This window comes from Bos taurus, chromosome 5, assembly GCF_002263795.3.
Source record: "Bos taurus isolate L1 Dominette 01449 registration number 42190680 breed Hereford chromosome 5, ARS-UCD2.0, whole genome shotgun sequence".
In the NCBI taxonomy this organism is placed as follows: domain Eukaryota; kingdom Metazoa; phylum Chordata; class Mammalia; order Artiodactyla; family Bovidae; genus Bos; species Bos taurus.
The window spans coordinates 32361063-32376292 of record NC_037332.1 but is presented as its reverse complement, the minus strand read 5'-3'; the positions used below and the strand labels follow the sequence as shown (position 1 = coordinate 32376292).

At 38.4% G+C, this 15230-nt stretch overlaps 1 pseudogene; it reads right to left on the bottom strand.

Annotated features, from left to right (window-relative positions):
• Positions 1 to 14406: 14406 nt before the first annotated feature.
• Positions 14407 to 14936, bottom strand: LOC101905514 (large ribosomal subunit protein eL22-like; annotated as a pseudogene).
• Between the last annotated feature and the right edge of the window lie 294 nt (positions 14937 to 15230).

Genomic DNA, 15230 nt, shown 5'->3' with positions numbered 1-15230 from the left:
AATGGAAGCACATTGTGTGTGTGAGAATCTCTTGAAGGGTAGAAACGAAATACTTTGATCTGATTGGCTTATTTAAGCAGCGCCTGAGGCAGGATCCAGGTGGAATTCTCTGTGGTGTGTTTGGGACCAAAGCTGTTAGTAGTCTGATGCCACAGGTCTTCAACCAGATTAAACCAGAGAGGCAAATAGGACAGGTTCTCCCGGCAGTGGCTACCAGCAGGAAAGGGTGTGGTGGCCACTTGTGGGTAACAAGGAGTAGGAGGGTAGCCCTTAAATTCCTAGCTTGGCCACCACTGATGGCCTTCCTTCAACCCACATTCTCTAGAAGTGTCCCTCAGCTGGGGTTTCTGGGAGGGAGGAGTTGCCTGACCTCTGAGCACCAGCTGCTAAGCTCAGAAAGAATGTGCTGAAGAGAATCAAACCATCAGGGATTTCTATCTCTTTACCCTTTAACCCTCCTCCTCCCCACTCATCTTCTCTGTCCAGACAAGTCAGTTACTCCTGTCCAGGTCTTTCTTTTCTGCCCTCCCTCTGCTCCCCAGTTTACTTCACATACCTCTGTACCATCTTCACCACCAGGCTCCTCATCTGTCAAGTGATGGAGAATCTGAGGGCCATCAAGGGCTGATGGTCAATGAATCTATGACTTAGACCTGCCTAGAAAGGAGAATAACATCCCAGTTGCCAACACTCCCCCACATTCTCCCTGCCTTTCCTTCCAGTGAAAGCTAAAACATGGGTCAGCATAGGTCAAGAGAGAACACCTAGGCAAGTAGTTCAGGTGCCCAGGCATGAAAACACCAGCTGTTGTCTCCTCACAAGGTTGGGATGGAGATGCTGAGCAGGATGCTGGACACAGAAAAATAAATTACAGCAACTGAGTCTTTGTTCTGTGTCCTTAAAGTAATATTAGTACCCCAGTTCCCTGTTCTCTTCTCTTCCCAAGAAACTTATGCTTGGTCTTGACAAGAATTAGAAATGAATTCCAAAAGCAAAATGTCAAAATCTCCACCATTACTTCCCAGAGATGATTGAAGTAATCCAACCATTTCCTCCATGTTGGAAGCTGGAACTCTAGAGAAATACTTATTTCTACATCATTTTCACCCCCTCATCTTCTCCCCTATTTCATGAGGCTTAAACTTTGGACTGATACCATATACCCTGTCGGTTGTAACAATGCAGTCTAGCCTGATAGAGAGGCTGATTTGGTGCCTACAGCTGCTTTATTTCCTTGACAAAGCCCTGAATGTGAGGAGATACAATTCCTGCTTTGTGATTAGTAATAGTCTCCCCTCTAATCACTTGTTATCTTACTGCATTAGACTATACGTTTACATTTGATCTGCAGCAATTAAAGATTTATTGCCATGTTTCTCTCTGCCACCCTTTAAGTAGAGAGCATTTGAGGACAAGTGGTGTTGGAACCAGAACAATTGACAAAGAATTCTGTGTGTCAAGGTTGCATTACTTTCGTCTCAACCTCAGTCTAAAAAAGATGTTCATTTCTAACAGTACAATGGATTAGATGCCTTGAATCACCCTTTCAGATGAAATAACAATTTTAATTAAGCAACATTTAATCTTAAATATATCACCAAGCTGGCACAAAAGAAAGAAATCTACAGAATTCAAGATCAATTGAAAATAGGAACACAGGTTGGAAAGCAAGGACCAAAACTGGTCTTCATCCTGAGAAAGTGTCTTTAAAACCTTGGGAAACTTGACCTTCACTTGGATGGCTTTCCCTCTTGCATGGGACGAGAGGTATGGCCAAGGGGTTATCCTGATAGAGTTGGCTTCTCAAAGGTATACCCCAGAACACTCTGCGTAAGGAGAATGAGAAATAAACCTCCATATAGCAAGGAATCTGACCTGTGTCATTCTGGATGGTAGGAAAAATAATAAATAACTCCTCAGAATTCATAACCACAGCCAGTGCGCAGCTGGGTCTGCATTCCACCTGCCCTCCGCCCCGCACTGCCCCGAATACTCAAACAGAAAATTTTAAGTGATCTCAAGTTGGTACTACTCAGGTAACTGGTTGAATCAATTGTAATCCTCTCTGTAGGAACTTAACCACATCCTAGTAAGCAAAGACTTACCACAGGTGAAATCTCAGGTAAAATTACAGCTTATGGTCCAAGTCACAAAACACATATGCAAATAATGCACACTGAGTGAGGAATCAGCTGAACTAGACCGATAAAGGCATTACATATTTAAAGTTTTAGACCCAGAATATAAGGTTTTTGTTTGTTTGTTCTAAAAAGAAAAAAGAGAAACTCAAAAAAGTACAGGAAATAAGTTATTTATTAATTATAAATAACTAATTAAACTTGGAAAATAATCAAAAAGAATTTCTGGAAGTAAAAAGTAAAGGTGTTGAATCTTAAAACTCAGTGGATAGATTTAGTAGCTGATTAGATATGGCTGAGGAAAAAATTAGTAAGCTGGAAGCTAGAGCTGAAAAAATGATCTAGAATGTAATCCAGAAAGACAAGACAAGAACAGTATGAGATTAAAAGATATAAAGGAGAGAAAAATCGAATTATGCCAAATTGAAGCTCTAGAATGATACAGATAGATAGGAAAGAGGTACTATTCAAAGAGACAATGGCTGAGATGTTTCTAGAACTGTAGAGAACTTCTGGAAACCCAGTGAATACCAAGAAGATAAATAAGAAGAAACTCACATCTAGGAACATTGTGTTGTTCAGTTATTCAGTTGTGTCTGACTGTTTGCGAGCCCAAGGACTGCAGCAGGCCAGGCTTCCCTGTCCTTCACTCTTTCCCAGAGTTTGCTCAAACTCGTGTCCATGGATGATGCCATCCAACCATCTCATCCTCTGTCACCCCCTTCTCCTCCTGCCCTCAATCTTTCCAGCATCAGGGTCTTTAGTAATGAGTCAGCTCTTCACATCAGGTGGTCAACGTATTGGAGAGGAAACTAAACACCAAAAAAAGAGAGAAAAGATTGTGAACATTGGCAAGGAGAATGATTACCTACAAAGGAATGGTGATTAGACTTAAGGCTGACTTTTCAACAGCAAAAAATGGAGGCCAGAAGATAGGGGTATAGCAGTATCTTCAAGGTGCTGAGGGGCTTCCCTGACAGCTCAGTTGGTAAAGAATTTGCCTGCAATGCAAAAGACCCCGGTTCGACTCCTGGGTCGGGAGAAGGGATAGGCTACCCACTCTAGTATTCTTGGGCTTCCCTTGTGGCTCAGCTGGTAAAGAATCCACCTGCAATGTGGGAGACCTGGGTTCAATCCCTGGGTTAGGAAGATCCCCTGGAGGAGGAAAAAGCTACCCACTCGAGTATTCTGATCTGGAGAATTCCATGGACTGTACAGCCCATGGACTCACAAAGAGTCAGACGCGACTGAGCAACTTTGTTTTCAAGGTGCTGAAAGATAATTACTGTTGACCTAGAAAAAGTCCTAAATAAACACCTAAAGTGTTTTTGTATTATTCAATACAAAACACAAATAATACAAAACAATACATGATTTTTGTATTGTTCAAGAGGGAGACACAGAAATGGATTCATTGCACACTTTATTAAGGTAAGAATGGATATAAAAAATAGCTAGGCTAATACTTAAAAAGCAGATATTGAGGAGATAGTTTCAAGGACCAGATGAACAGATGAGGTCAAGAAAAAGTAGAAAGAAATGAATACGAAAATCAAGACAAAGCACTTACTTAGATGGTAGCAATAAATCAAAATGTCAATAACCCCCAAATTGTAATTAAATAAATGTTCCAGTGAAAAACAAAGTTAGGTCAGATTTTTAAAATTCCAGATGTAAGCTGTTAAGAGTTAATTAATCAAGAAGATAAAATAATACTAAATTTGTGTATGTTAATAGCATAGCCTCAAAAATATAGGGAAAAAAGATGATGAGAAAATGATAAATACACTATCATAATGGGATATTTTAACATATCTTTGTCAGGAATTGATAGATTATGGAAACAAAAAATCAGTGAGGATGGAGAAGATGGTTAACAAGCTTGCTCTAATATTCCTTGAAGGAACATTGCACACACAATTGGAGAATAAATATCCTTTTCAAACACTACATGGAATGTTTATGGAAACTGGACATATGGTATGCCATAAAGCTAGCCTCAACAACTTTAAAGGATGTCTTAAAATTTCAAACAGATTGTATTCTTGGACCATAATTCAATTAAAACACAAATAATATCAAATAGGATAGTCTAGATTATAGTGCGGGCTTCCCTGGTGGCTCAGATGGTAAAGAATCTGCCTGCAATACAAGAGGCCTGGGTTCCATCCCCAGGCTGGGAAGATCCCCTGGAAAAGGGAATGGCAACCCACTCCAGTATCCTTGCTTGGAGAATTCCATGGACAGAGGAGCCTGGTGGGCTACAGTCCATGGGGTTGCAAAGAGTCAGACACGACTGAGTGACTATCAATTTCACTTTTCAACAATATCAAAACGTGTGTAGCTTGACACCATGATGCATATATTTTGTTCAAGGTGTTGAGAGCCCTCCAAGGCAGCTGCCCACTATGTATGGCTCTGTGTTCCAGGCTGCTCTCACCTAGTGACACCTACATCTTGACATGTATTTCCCCAATCCCTGCAGAAAAAAGAATGAGCATGGGAAATCGCATACTACTTTCTTAAACTCTTCTATTCACATTTCATTGACTAAAGCAAGTCCCTTGGCTGTGACAAACTCCATGGAATCTATGAAGGATAATCTTCTCACAGGTCCAGGAAGGGACAAAAACTGGAAATACTGATGATTAGAATTTTAAAAACACACTTCTGAAGAATAAATTATAATGGATATTCTCATAAGTTCAGGAAGGGAGGAAAAATTGGAAATACTGAGTAGAATTTTAAAAACTAGAAGTTTAAAAATAAATTATAATGTAAAAGAGAAGATACTAAGAATTTAATATTAACAATACTATATATTCAAACTTATGGAAATAGCTAAAATAGAATGCTTATGTATGGATGCATGTGTGTGCGCGTGCTCAGTCATGTTCGACTCTGTGATCCCATGCATTGTAGCCCACCAGGCTCCTCTGTCCATGGAATTTTCCAGGTAAGAATACTGGAGTGTTGCCATTTCCTGCTCCAGGGGATCTTCCTGACCCAGGGATTGAACCTCCATCTCTTGTGTCTCCTGCATTGGCAGGTGGATTCTTTACCTTTGAGGCACATGGGAAGCCCCAGCTAAAATAGTACTTCAAGGAAAATATATAATACTAATATTTACTTAGGATTTATTATATGGCAGGCATTGGTTTATGAACTCTGCATATTTTACTCATTTAATTTTCATAACAACCCTTGAGGCAAGTGTAAATGACAAAACCAAAGCACAGAAAAGTGAACTGAAGCTACACAGCTAGCAAGTGGCAGAGCCAGGATTTGGACTTAGCCAGCATGGCTTCCAAGTCCCAGTGTTATATTTGCAAATGTTTACATTAGAAAAATTTCAAAGCTGAGAATTAATGTGCTAAGAACTTTGTTTAGGAAGTTAGAGAGGACCAAATGCAAAATGGCCCCAGAAAAGCCTAAGAACACAAAAAGACTGTTAGAGCTTAAAGTAAGATGAAAAAGATTTAGGGAAAATCAACAAAGTTAAACATTGGTTCTTCAAAACAACTCATAATATAGACAAACCTATCACAAGATTAATTAAGACAAAAAGAAGATGAAAAGAAATATTAGCAATTGAAAGGGGGCTTTAACTAGAGAGGCTGTTGAAATTAAATAGTTGAGAAAATATTATAAACAACTTTATGCCAATACAGTTGAAATTTCAAGGAAGTGGATAAATTCCTAGAAAACTACAACTTGCTAAAACTGACTAAAGAAGAAATAGAAACCTGAATAGCTTATAAGCCTTAGAGAAGAAGAATTGAACTGTCAGTTAAAATTGTTTCCTCAGAGAAAACACCAGACCACACAACTTAATTATAGGTGGCTGTTGTAGCCTGGGTTCCTCAAGAAAGTAAAGTCAAAGTCAAGGGTTTGGGCAGAGATGGCTTATTTTGGAAAGTGAAGTGTTTTATTTTGGAAATGGAGAACCAGGAAAAATGAAACAGGGAAGAAGGAACAGCCAATACAGTCTCAATCTTGCTGGATGGAATGCACTTTAGAAGTGTTTGCCTGAGGGATGGAAGAGGAAAGCCACCAATTTCCATCATCCATTGGTCAAGAGTTGCCCCATGTGGGTATTAACTTTCTTGAACTTCCAGATTTGTTAACCCTCAAGCACTAAGGGTTTTTCCAGGCTCCCCTCACATCCATAGTGGAGAAGCCCCAGGACAAGAAGTGCGAGGTTGGTGGGGCCGCTGATGTAAGATGTTATCAGGTTACACTTGTGTCAAGCTGGTTGTCACTGCCATAGCTGGAATGCCAAAGGGGTGTGTTGTGGGCACAAGAGGTGATACATATAGGAAGTTCTGGCAAGCACTCCTCAGACTTCCCTGGTGGTCCAGTGGTTAAGACTCTGTGCTTCCAGTGCAGGGGGCACCGGTTCAATCCCTGGTCAGAGAACTAAGATCCCTCATGTCGCAAGGTGTGGTCAAACAAAGAAAAGACACTTCTTAACTCATTTTAAGAGACTAGAATAACTTTGACTCGAGAATAAGGACAGTATAAGGAAAATTACAAGCTAATCTCACCCATAAACACAGACATAGAAATCTTAGACAAAATATCAGCAAACCAAAATCCAGCAACGTGTGAAATACTAACCTATTAAAAAGGGTAAAGAGCCACATGCGTGTGTGTGTACTGAGCTGCTTCAGTGGTATCCGATTCTTTGTGACCCTATGAACTGTGGCCCTCCAGGCTCTTCTGTCCTATGGAGTCTCCAGGCAGGAACACTGGAGTGGGTTGCTGTGCCCTCCTCCAGGTGATCTTGCCAACCCAGGGGTTGAATCTATGTCTCTTTATGACTTCTTCATTGGCAGGCAGGTTCTTTACCACCAGTACCACCTGGAAAGCCCAGAAGAGCTGCACAACTATCTAAATAGATACCCGCCCCCACAAAGTGTTCAATAACATGTAATATTCATTCTTGATTTTTTTAAAAAAAATTTGCAAACTTGGTATAGTTTGGAACTTCCTAAACCTGATAAAACATACATAAAACAATATACTTAACAATGACACTTTGAAATATTTCTATTAAGATCTAAAAGAAGATGAGAATGCCCATTATTGTTAGATTGAACGACAATGAAACATACATTCTTCTCGAGATCACATGAAATGTTCACCAACCTATACCACACCCAGGCCTTAAAACATACCTTAAGACATTAAAAAGAATTTAAATAATGCAAGGAATGCCTTCAGACCTCAGTGGAATTAAACTAGAAAACAACAAAACATGGTTGTAAAATTCCCTATTCAACATTATAATGGAAGTCCTAGACAGTTGATATAAGTCAAGAAATATAAATGAAAGCTATGAAGATTAGAAAGGCAGAAATTAACTGTCTTATCTGATGGGAAAATTAAAAGGATGAAAAGAAGCAACCTACAATAATAGCAAAAATATAAAGGTTCTAGGACTAAATCTAACAAAAGGTGTTCAAGTTCTTCAAGGAGAAAAATATAAAATTCTATGGAAATATATTAGAGAAGATCAAATAAATGGATAAAGACACCATGTTCTTGGCTAGGGTGACTCAATACAATGAACATGTCAATTATTTATAAATTGAATTATGAATTCAAAGCAATTCCAATAAAAACCCCAACAGAGTTTTTCTTGGAACCGGGTAAGCTAGTTCTAATATTTATTTGGAAAATCAAGTGCCAAATGCAGACAAAATAGTCCTAATAAAAAAAGAACAAGGTGGGATACTCACTCTATACAACATTATCATAATATAAAACTCTAATAATTAATATTATGAGATATCAGAGCAGAGAAAGATAGATAGATCAGTGACTCAGAAATAAAACATACATATATGGAGGCTTATTTGTAACAAAATAAGTATTGCACATAAGTGAGGAAAAGACAGACTATTGAATAAGATGGAACAAATGATTATCCATTTAGAAAAAGATTAAATTGGATCGCTACCTCAAACAGTACACTCAAACCCATTACAAGTTGATTTAAGCCTTAAATGGAAAAGCAAACCTAGAAAACTCTTAGTAGATAATATAGACGACTACTAATAGGCCTTTGACGTTAAAAATGGATTTATTTTATACTTTGGGTAATAATCCAGTACTACATCATTTATTTTGTTGTTAAAAGTATTCCAGTTTTAGCATGGGGAGCTCTGAAGGCTGCTGTGTCCCTCAGGAAAACTATCACCATTGTGGGGGGTTTTGAGTATTTCCTTACTTTCTGGCACTATAAGATGTTCCAGGCTCATCTGGTGTATTTCCTACCTAGTCCTAGAATCAGCTATTTCTCTAAAAATTCATGGTTCTTCAGACTTTTGGACTATGTGGGAGAAAGCGAGGGAGGGATGATTTGAGAGAATAGCACTGAAACATGTGTATTATCATATGTAAAATAGATGACCAGTGCAGGTTTGATGCATGAAGCAGGGCACTCAAAGCACATGCTCGGGGGCAACCCAGAGGGATGGGTTGGGGAGGGAGGTGGGAGGGGGATTCAGGATGGGGGGAGACATGTGCAGCCATGGCTGATTCATGTCGATGTATGGCAAAAACCACCACGATATTGCAAAGTAATTAGCCTCCAATTAAAATAAATTAATTAATTTTAAAAATTCCTGATTCTTTTAATTAATTTATTTTGAGAGTTATGTTTTATTCTGTGGAAATTTTTAAGGCTTCAAGCCCAGGAGATAGCATCTCAAGTAACCCGGAGAGAACTGCACCAAGGAAGTGAGGGGAGGAACCAGGTAATATAGAAGTTTTGCAACAAAGGGCATGTAGTCTGAACATCAAAAGACTATTGCTAATTGAAGGAAGCCAGATATCTCAAGTTAAGGAATTTAGTGTTTTTCTTATATGGGAAGATGCAAAGAATCTGGACTCACTGAAATCATTCCTTTCATCATACATCTCAGCTATGCGGGGCCAGTATCTCGTGTTGTTCACATCCTGAGCTTCCTTGAGGCTCACCGTAGGGAGTGGCTGCATCTGATGGCTGCCAGATGACAGGTATTCTTCTCTTTCCTAAGTGCCCCTGGGGCTCAGGAACTAACTCACATTGGGCTGCAATGGTTTATGACTGTCACATTTTTGTTAACTGGTATGGCAGGAAATATTCCATTTCTCAGTCCCTCCCCATGGTATGAAATTCAACCAATATTTGGGAGACATTTTAAGACCAATTTTTGTCCCATGGTGCTGGGAGGCTCCTCCCAGACTGGGCAAAAGTTCTTGTTAATATGCCACTCAAGGTGTTAATTTTCAGATTAGGCCCATTAGTAGATGATTTAAGATTCTCTGGACCCTCTATCTTGTAAACTATTATGATCCAGAAGATATTTTCCTTGTTGTTTCTTCCCATACATAGAATCACACTATTATAATTATTTTCACATACAAAACTATATATCTGATCAATTGTTTTAAGTCACCTAGTCATCATTACATTCATTGGGGGCCTGGTTACACACTATAAGAAACAACAATCTTATAAAATAGACAAGATATAAATAATGTAGCTAGTAACACTGACAAAGTCATAGTGTAGCAGAGAGACGAGGCATAAACACCTGATTCTTTTTATTAGAGAATGGTATTAGAAATTAAAACCTTGGCACTAGGTCTGCTCATAGTTACTGGGGTACTGTAGACCCTCTCTGCAGATAGAATTAGGAAATATGTGTATGTGTCCTATACATGTGTATACATATTGATACATCTATAATTATTTCTATTATCTCTATTAAGTAAAACATGTGTTCATATTAATAGCTCCAACTCTCATCCAGAATTCCATGGTTTGTTCCGGCCTTGTCCCCTTGCTTATATTGACCTTCTCTCCAATAGCGGGAAACTAGGCTTCTACTATTCATGTTCCATAAATAAATATTCATGATAAATAAACAACTATCAATTAGTGATTGAATAAGTAAATAGAAGAAGATAAACAACTTCCATACAGAAGAATTCTAAATACTTTAGATCTTCCCCCGTAAAGAAAATGAAACATAACTTCCTACTTATTAAATGTGGTATGTGCATTATGACTTTCTTTGAAAGAACACAGAATGGAAAAGGATGGCAAATATAACTTTACAGCGGAGAAACCTAACAAACACTACCTCAGTGAGGGGATCAAAGTTACTGTCATCAGTGGTAGATAATATTAATAGCATATACTTTTCATATGATATGATGAAAATGGCATTTTATCCCTGTGGTCTTCTTCCTGAAAATCCATAATTCTGTCTAACCATTCTTTTCTGTGTGAAAAGAAATCAAACCCAAATTGAAGGGCATTCTGTAAATAGTTGATCAGTCCTCAAAACAGTGAAGATCCTCAAAAACAAGGAAAGTTTGAGAAACTATCATAGTCTAGAGGAGTCTAAGGAGACATGATGACTAAATGTGGTGTAGTATCATCCTAAATGGAATCTAAGAACAGAAAAATTAAGAAAATCTGAGTAAGATACGGACTTTTTTTTTTCAATTTTATTTATTCATTTTTGGCTGTGCTGTCTTCACTGCTGCATGTGGGCTTTCTCTTGTGGCGAGCAGGGGCTACTCTCTAGCTGCAGTGCATGGGCTTCTCGTTGCTATGGCTTCTCTTGTTGCAGAGCATGGGCTCCAAGGCATGAAGGCTTCAGTACTTTCAGCTCAGGGGGTTAGTTGCCCTGTGACATGTGGAATCTTCCTAGACCAGGAATGGAACCCATATCCCCTGCATTGGCAGGCAGATTCTTAACCACTAGACCATCAGGGAAGTTCAAATAAAGACTTTGGATAACGATGATGTATCAATATTGGTTTATTAGTTGTGACAAATGCACTGTAGTAATAAAGGTGTTAACAATAGAGGAAACAGTGTGAGGTATGTAAGAACTGTCTATAAGACCCTTGCAACTTTTCTATAAGTCTAAGACTGTGCTAAAATTAAAAAGAAGGATTCCTTAACCAAAAAAGGAAAGGAGCAAGTGAAAAGAAAAAGACTCTCTACTCAATATTCTGCAATGACCTATATGGAAAAGAATCTTAAAAAAGAGTGTATATATGCATATGTATAACTGATTCACTTTGTCATACAGCAGAAACTAACACAACATTGTAAATTCACTACACTCCAATAAAATTTTTTAATAAATAAAAGAGAAAGATTAACAAAGCTGACTGTATTAGAATGGAGAACTTCAACTTACGAAAAGACCCCACCAAAGAACAGAAAGACAAGCCAAAGAGTGGAACAAGATATTTGCCATACTGATAACCCACAAGGGGTCAGTTTCAAGGATACGTAAAGAACAACTTCGAGTCCATAAGAAAAATACAAATTTTCGCATAAAATGATAAGCAGAAGACATGAATAGGCATTTCACTGTAGAAGAAACACAGATAAACATGGTGTGTGTGGGGGTGCAAGCAAGGTGTCTAATTTCATCATTAATCAGGGAAAGACAAATATATGATACTGGTTATATGTGGAACCTAAAAAATATGGTACAAAGGAACTTATTTACCAAACAGATATAGAGTCACAGATGTAGAAAAGAAACTTATGGCTACCAAGGGAGAAAGGGCGTGGGGATAAACTGGGAGACTGGGATTGATATATATACACTACTATTATATATAAAATAGATAACTAATAAGGACCTACCGTAGAGTGGGTTTCCCTGGTGGAACAGCAGTAAAGAATCTGCTTGCAATGTGGGAGACCGAGGTTCTAGCCCTGTGCCAGGAGGACCTCCTGGAGGAGGAAATGGCAACCCACTCCAGTATTCTTGCTTGGGAAATCCCATGGACAGAGGAGCCTGGTGGGCTACAATGCTCGGGGGTCACAAAGAGTTGGACACAACTTAGCGACTGAACAACAGCAAGTGACAAAATTATAAAGACAAGGAAATGATTAACACAAAGTTTAGGATAATAGTAAAATATATGAGGAGAAACATACGGGAGCTTCTGATGTACAGATATTCTTCTCTTTCCAAATCTAGATATATGAGTATTCATTGTAATATTAGCCTTAGTATTTAACTATGCATGTAATAATATGTTCTTTTGTGTATTATATGTGTGTCCATTAGTCAGTAATGACTATCTCAAGGAAAGATGTGCTGATGACAAAACCATGATGACATATTTATTTATTATTTCTTTTTATGTAGCATGTGTGTACATATTTTTGATGATATGAGTGAGCTGGAAGCATTTAGTAGGTAGAATCCGTTGCTCACTTCTCCTCTCTGAGGTTGACTTTGTTATCCAGTCCATCCAATTTCTCATTTTAAATTTGTGTTTAGAAGTCTTCCTTTTCTTTCCAGTCATTGCAGGTAATCGTCATCATGGTCTTCTTCCAGAGTGCCCCCTGACTGAGGGCATTGTCATTCCTGAGCACATGCTTCCTCCTGACGTGGCGCAGTCAGATCTGCTGGACTCCATTCTCACTGGAACTGGATCTGTTAACAACTGGATCTCACTCCAAGTTCCCCGGCCCAATCTGTCCTTTCAACCGAGGCTGAAGATCACCACTTTCATGAGAATGTCTTGTCACCATCTTTGGGGGAATCTTGCCCACTCACAGCATCCCATTCTTCCCCTTATTGTTCTGCTGTTTATGTTCTGCCCATTTCAAGGCAAGAAAAATATTCTGCTTAGAAATCTGCATCCAGACCTAGGATAAAAAGATTCCTTTTCCCATCTTACCTTCAAATTCAACAAGATCATGATCAATGTTTTGCCTCCACGTTCTGTCAGAATAGAGCAGTGATTAAGTATTGTGGTTCTGGACTCAGGCTGATCTAAGTTTAAATCTTAGTCCTGCTATTTAACAACTGCATGACCTTAAGCTAGTTATTTAACCACTCAGATCCCCATCTTCTTCATGCATATAATAGGAATTTCTTTATTCCAGGTTCTTTTGTCGCAAGTGTCTTTGCCATAGACATCTTTGCCATTAGCATTTTGGACGCAAACATTTTCACAGCATAACTAATAGGCCGTAACCCAATTAAAAGATAAAATAACCTGTTGGCAGTTTGGTTTTAAGTCTGTGGCACTGGCACAGTACCCTCATTTTTATATTATATAAATCTTAGCATTCACAATGGTCTGTACAGTGAGGAGATCTGGCAGGTTTAAAAAAGTGGATGATAACAACTGTGGATGGATATGGATTTGGTGGAAAATATAGTGATAAGACTCACTGAACGTGTGAATTAACAAACGTTGCATATTATACTAGAAAATGATAACATATCACTGTGCAAATCCTTCAGTGATTTGAAGTCGCAGAGTTGAGCCCACATTTCCCATAGAACTTTGGAACGTCTATCAACAGATACTGTAACATGCCAAGAACAACCGACAGTAGAGAGGCTCTCACAGGGCAATATAAAGCTCAGTGACAAATACACGTTCTATGATTTGGAAATGGATATCTCTTTCGATGAAGGAAGAAATTTTATGGAAAAAGAAAAAGTGCAATGCTGAATGAGGAAACAAATCAACAAGCCCCCAACATGCATAAAATAAAATACTAAAAACAAATGACCTGGAAGTCATGTGCTATGCACACCATGACTACGCACACATTTTATTTTTTTTATTATTTTTTTTTCAAATCTATAGATTTTATTATATAGTTACACCCAATTGTGTTTTTGCTATATACTTTTAACTTGAGGCATCTGTAAAACCAGTACACTAGATAAATCCTGAAATTCCACCAGCTATAAGCTATTTAAATATTGCTTATACAAAGTATTTGGGGTGGGGGGGAGGTGGACAAAGGCTTATTTACAAAATGGAAGTCAGATGCAGCAAACTTATGATTACCAGAGGATACAGGGGAGAAGGATACATTGGGAGATTGACACTGGCATGTACACACTACTATACATAAAACAGGTAAGAGTAGGAAAAGGCAACCCACTCCAGTGTTCTTGCCTGGAGAATCCCATGGACAGAGGAGACTGGCGGGCTACAGTCCGTGGGTTTGCAGATCGTTAGACACAACTGAAGCAACTTATCATATAACTAAAAAACTGTATAGCACAGGGAACTCTACTCAATACTTTGTAATGGTCTATATGACAAAAGAAACAGTGGATATCTATGTATAACTCATTCACTTTGCTGTATACCTGAAACTAACACAACATTGTAAATCAACTACACTCCAATAAAAATATAAAAAAGTCTTAAAGGAAAGCCAGCACTATATAAACAGCATACACTTAAATAAAGATCAATGTTTAACATACAAAGTAATGTTTTTTATTCACTGATAAGCTAAAGGTCCATTTCAAGATGTTTCTTTTGTATGCTTAATAAGTTTTATTAGCAAGCAAAGCCCTGTGAAGGATGGCATCATCTAGTCCTCAGACTCAGATTCATCTTCATCTTGACTAATCTGGAAGTAACGAAGCTCGTAAGTCTCCTTGTCAGATGCAGCCACACGAAGCCAACCACGAAGATTGTTTTTTTTTAAGGTATTTCTTGGTAAGGTACTTCAAATACCTTTTAGAGAACTGTTTCTCAGAAACGACTATGATTTTATTCTTGAAGCGTTCAATGTGAACGACATTCCCAAGATTTCCAGTTTTTCCATTCACTTTAACCTTCTCCCGCAGAAACTGTTCAAAATTTCCCGAATCAAAAATTCCATCTTCTACTGGATGAGTAAGATCCAAATTAAACTTCCAGGTTGACTTCTTAGGCTTCTTGTCTTTCTTCGGCGCCATCTTGAAGGCTTGCCCCGCGATGAGAGAGTACGCACACATTTTAAATGTATTCAAATATTTTGTATTCCACGACAGTTTTTGTAATTTTGTTATTTCATGTTTCATGCTTTATTCAGTTCAGTTCAGTTCAGTTCAGTCGCTCAGTCATGTCCAACTCTTTGCAACCTCATGGACTGAAGCATGCCAGGCTTCCCTGTCCATCACCAATTCCCAGAGCTTACTCAGACTCATGCCCATCGACTCAGACTCGTGTTTTATTATGTCCTTTTTAATGTCTTTTATTTTTCTCTCATTTTATTTTTTTATGGCAAAACTGCCTTATAGTCAATTAGTT